Below are 6000 nucleotides of genomic sequence, written 5' to 3' on the forward strand. Positions count from 1 at the left end.
TGTTGATTTATTTTATGATTTACCAAAAGGAAGTGAAATATTTAATTGTAAATATTTCTGTTTTAAGTTTTAATCAAACAACCAATAAACCAATAAAATTCATCATTCCAAATATTATTTTTAAAACTTTATTTGAAACAGAATATAATCACAACATAAATTACAGGTCTCAAGTACAAAATCAATGAGTTTAAATTATAGTATTTTATATTGTTGCATGTAAAGACAAACAGCCACTATCCAGAAGTGCAAACAATTGATATTACGTGTGATCGTCATTACCACATAGAAAGTAACCCACGTACAAATAAATACAATTTTAAAGAGAGAGTCTGTGTTATCCAGACACAATTTGTGTAAAAAGTTTTAACAAATGGTGTCAGACTAAAAACTGTATATTTCATTTATAAAATTGAATTTCCAATAAGTGTTAAATTATTTGTTTCATAAAGTGATAATAGTATTGAAACGACGAGTTTGAAAAAGAAAAAGAACATTTCTTCTTAATGTACTCTTTAGCACTACTGACCAGTAATCTTGTTTAACGCTTCTGGTGTTAATTGAATCAACAACACAGTATAAGTACAAATTACACCGACAACAGGTAAAATACTTTTCTCTGATATAGCAAGACAGCCTCCTGCTGTAAGGGAAACTGGATTAGATACTTGTTTCTCCAGTATTTGGAACTGAAAAAAGACAAGAGAGGGTGATGTCACATTAATTTTTCTCGCCAAACGTTGAACAAGAACTCCAGACAACTGTGACGTCTTCATAAGCTTTCCTGCAGCAACAGTTGTTCCGAGAAATACAATCCACAGATGAGCATATGTAGATATGTCAAATAGACAATAAAGTTTCGATATTGAGGAGTATGTTAATAAATGTGTCACTTCCAAGCAAGTAATCAGTAGTAAAAGGCTATACCACACCAGGGGAGCGAATGACAGACAAGTATTCGTTTGATCTATCAATTCTCGAAGTTTGTCATATCTGTATGACAGTTCCGTAATGTGTTCCAGAACAGTAGGGTCTTGAGAGTTCGTCAGCTCCATAGTTCTGGAGTTAAACGTTTTAAAACACATTTCTACTGCTATAGAAAGAGATATATAAAAAATTGGACCAAACACGAGAACTCCCCAAAAAACAATACTGTACAATCCCCAGTCTAGAAGTAGCAATAAGTATGCAAAACACTTCCCACTAAAACTATTAACTGTCAAGCCAAAATAGTTTTCTTCTAAAATATTATTCACTTTATCATTCGTTAATGAGCTCAGTGATGAGGTTAAAAAGAATATGATTACATAAGTCCATCCAGTAATTATGGAATACAAACAGAATTTCTTTACTTTTTTTAATAAATTCTTGTCTGTGAAAATCAAATGTTTGTTTATGGCTTCCAATAATATTATAATATTTCGTTTATTAAATAGAAAAATAATCATCGTTAAGAAAGAGCTTATGTTTCTTAAAATCCATATAATAAGCCATAAACTGTTACCTTTAATGTTGATGACGTAAAGAGAAATGCTATAACCTAAGTAGCATAAAATATAAATAAATATTACGACGTTCCAAACCATTCTGAGTTTACATATTTTCCAACATCTTCGTTGGACTGATGAACCATTGCATGGACAAAGAAGATCAAGACCCGAAATTCTCAGTGAACACAACAACAGGGAATAAAATTGGACAACTGGTCTCACTTGAGATTCTTGAAGTGATTGAGTTTTGTGGTTATCTAAGCCTATACTGGCGGACGAACGCGATATTCCATGCTCTTCATGTGACTCATCTCTTGGACTGGTCATTTTAATACAGACAAATGATAGCTGCTTTCCATATTCTTCACCTGTTTGATATTTAGGGTTAGACAAATCCATACTAGCGAACGATAGCGACATCTAATTTATCTTATTTGGGTAAGCTCTCTGCTTGATTAGATTCTCACTTAAGGAAGGTAACAGAAGGTTTACCATAGACGAACATTACGAATGCTGGTTTGATATGAGTAGAAGGTATTTTCCTTTAGTCTACGTGTTTTATCTATTCCAACCAACAAAAGCAATACATATACACACACTGTTGTTATGAGGGTTAAAATAGAGAATGATTGATTTGTGTACATTATTACAAAAAGCAAAATAAAAGTTTGAACCGTGTGTGAGGTAAGTAAATTTACATAAGTCTTTTTTTTTATTAACAGTGTATATTTGTGCTTCAGTCACCATGGTAACAGCTCTTTAAACACATAATTTTGCTAATTTTTATACCATATTCATACATGTAAGTTGGATGTCGACAAGACGTTATCTAACTGAATTTTTTGATGTACTTTAAACACATATGTAAAAAGGAGTATTAATATTTTGAAAAACGCAACATTGAAATTGAAACATTTTAAAAGTAGCCGATATTGTCTTATTTTCTGTTATAATATTATATTAACTATTAAATCGATTTTACAAATCATATTCTCTAACAGACATTTACAGGAAACTATATATATTGTACAAGCCTTCATTTGATGACAAAATATTAGAAAATTCGGTGTTGTGCCCAGATTTAATGGTAGGTTAGTCAGATATATAACATGGTTAGATTATTTCAGCAAACGTAAAATAATCGTGCGTTCTTTATCCTACTGATAAGAAAGTAAATTATTTTAGCACTTGACAAATATACGAATTGAATGCAAACGCAAACTAACGTGGCAGGGATTTAGTTTAGAGAGAGAGAAATCGTAACAATTCTCTCTCCAACTGGGGTGTTCAGGAACGTTGTGGTTCCTCTTCGTCCCCTTTCGTGAAAGGTTATTAGGTTTAGTTTTCTTTATTTATTTGTTAAATAATTTTTTACTCTTTTTTTGGGTGAAGGAGGTCATTTTTAATGTTATCCTAGACCGAAACAAAGGCAGCACCGGAGAGAACGGCCAGGTCCTGTCCCGAAAGGCAGAAGTCAAAGTAAATATGAACATGAACTCAAACGACCTGAATCAGGGTCTGGCAATAAAGTTGCCTGGGCTGGGATCTAAAAATTCAATGCCTAAGTTTTTGCTGTGCGGGGAAACGGGAGTGCCACAAAAGTTTTGCCTGTCCTGTGCCCGATATCTGAAAAAGAGAATACATATTATTAACATGAGTTTAGTTCTTCAGATACTTTGTTGTGTAATTTGTAATTCTTGAAATATGTTGTAAGGTGAAATGTATTTTGTTGGTGCACTAGTTAATTTGTATAGTGATGCCGTTAGTTTGTTTCTGTTTTCTGCTTTTATATAATATTTGTGTGATATTTCGGTTAGTCTATTTCTTAGTGTTAGTAAGTTACTGATTTGATGTATGTAATTTACTGGCGTGAATGACGGTAGACTGAATGCAGATCTTAGTATTCTGTTCTGTTTAACTTGGATTTTCTGGAGTGTGTTGTTTGACATGTTGTATGTTACTTGACATCCATACTCTATTAGTGGACGGATGTAAGCCTTGTATATTTGGATAATGGTGTTTGGTGAACATTTCAATTGTCTACTGGTTAGAGTCATTAGGTGTGAAATCCGTTTTCTAATTGATGAGTTTATGTTGTTAACATGTTTTTTCCATGTTAGTTTTGTGTCGAAAGTGATGCCAAGGAATGTGATGTTTTTGCTCATGTTAATGGTCGTATTTCCGAGTGATAATTTTATTTTTTCTAGATTTTGTTTTTTGTTTTTATAATTTCCTGTAGAAGGTGATTGCTTGTGTTTTGGTTGGATTTAACACTACTCTCCACTTGTTACTCCATGTTGAGACGTTATTCAGTGATTCTTGTACGCGAGACATGGCCATCACTAGGTTTCTGGAGGTGCTCCAGATAGCGATGTCGTCTGCGTGTTGTGAATTATGCGTGTATGTTAGATTTGGGACAGGTATGTCACTGACGAAAATAATATATAAAATTGGAGAGAGGACTGATCCTTGTGGCACTCCTGCGGTTATATTAAATGATTTAGATATAGTTTTATTGACTTTTACTTGTGCTGTTCTATCTGTTAAGAAATTTGAAATCCATTTAACTATAGTGGGATTTATTTTCAGGTGTTTTAGTTTGTATTTGATGGCATTGTGCCATACGCTGTCGAATGCTATTTTGACATCTAGGAATACCCCAATGGTTACTTGGTTGTTGTTGAAAGCTTTATAGATTGATTCGGTTAGTCGCGTGAGGTGATCTGTTGTTTGCCTGTTTTTCTGGAGGCATTTTGGGATTCTGGAAGGATGTTATTTGATTCACAAAATGGAGAAGACGGTTGGAGATAGCTCTCTCCATCAGTTTGCCAAGGCAGCTTAACAGACTGATGGGACGGAAATTATCTGGATTAGTTCTGTTGGTTTGTTTCTTTGGGATCGTGGTTATAATGGATTTTTTCCAGTTGCTAGTGAAATGTTCATGAAGTTTGTGAGGTGTTGTAATAGGAGAGTAGAGCTTTTTTTCAGAATAATGTTTGGAATTTGGTCATGTCCGGGGGAAGTATTCTTCATGTTTTTGATATTAATTTTTAGTTCAGTTATGGTTACTTTTTTATTGATTGAATTTAAGTATGCTTCTAGTGTCTCGCCAGGGAACCGTGGTGAGAATGAAGCTTGGTTTGTATTTATGAAGTTGTTGACATGATGTTGGTGTTGTGTGTCAAAGTCTAGTGAATTTAGGTCGCTAAAGGAGGATTCGTAGTAGTCAGCTAATAAGTCAGCTTTCTCTACGTCCGTCCTTGCGATTTTATTGTTGTGTGTGATATGTTGTAGCATGTGATTTGTGTTTTTTGTCTGAAGCTATACTCTTGAATTTTTTCCAAAATTCTTTTGGATTGTTCTTGATTTTTTCTAATTTTTTACAGAAGTTTTGTCAATTAGTTTCTTTTGCTGTTTTAATTTCTTGTTTAATATTTGCATTTGTTCTATTGATTTGTGTTTTGATATATGGATCACGTGTAATATAGTGTGTTCGTCATAATTGTCTGCGTTTGATTATTAGTGCGTGAATTTCTGGTGTTAGAGTCCATTGATTATGTGATTGCTTTCTTCTTGTTTTAGGAATTGTGTTTTTTATGGCTTTCTGTATGGCTTCTGTAACTTGATTTACATAATTGTCTAGTTCTGTCTTGTTGTTAGCATGTTCACTTGTGTGGGGTAGGTATGAGTCCAGTCAGTTTTGGTATTGGGTATGCAGAGGGAGGCACGTACGCCACGGCAGGGTGGCGCGGGTGAATCATACATGAAATGGGGAAGTGGTCACTCGTGATTTCATCATGTACTTTAAAGTTAGAGATTCTGTTTACTGTGTTCTTGGGTGCTATGATGAAATCAAGTACATCGTATGAGCCGTTGGCGACTGAAAAGTGTGTAGGTGTATGGTCGTTAATTAGGTGCATTTTGTTACTAGAAAGAATTTTTTTTATGCACAACCCTCTGCGTGTGTTTCTGTTTCCCCTTAGTTCTGTATGCGGAGAATTAAAATCCCCAATAATAATTGGTTTGGGTTAGTGATTTACACATTTTTGAAGGAAGTTAATGTCAATATCTTTAGATGGTGAACAATATATGGCTAGAATCGGACTAGTTAGCCGGTTGTTAAAGTGTATATTACAAAAAATAGTTTCATTTATGTTAGATATAAAGGAATCTTCTATTGATATTAAATGCTAAAATTCTGTAGTAAAGTAGGCTATTATACATCTGTTGTTTTCTGAGTAAGGTATGCTGTGCGTGATGAATCCGGGGATTATGGTATTTTGTTTCTCTGTGCAGAGTGTTTCTGATACGATGATAATGTTGGCATTTATATGTTTGTTTATGTTGTATATTTCTATTCTTTTATCTTTGAGGTTTCCTTGGCAGTTGATGTGTAAAATTTTAATGTGTTGTATCATTGTGTTGTTTTACTTCCCTTGCATGAATTTTAAGTGAAAGATGGTGTGGTTTGAGATGGGGAAGGTGAAAGTAATAACTTGCAAGGCTACAA

This window comes from Tachypleus tridentatus, chromosome 10, assembly GCF_004210375.1.
Source record: "Tachypleus tridentatus isolate NWPU-2018 chromosome 10, ASM421037v1, whole genome shotgun sequence".
Taxonomy (NCBI): Eukaryota; Metazoa; Arthropoda; class Merostomata; order Xiphosura; family Limulidae; genus Tachypleus; species Tachypleus tridentatus.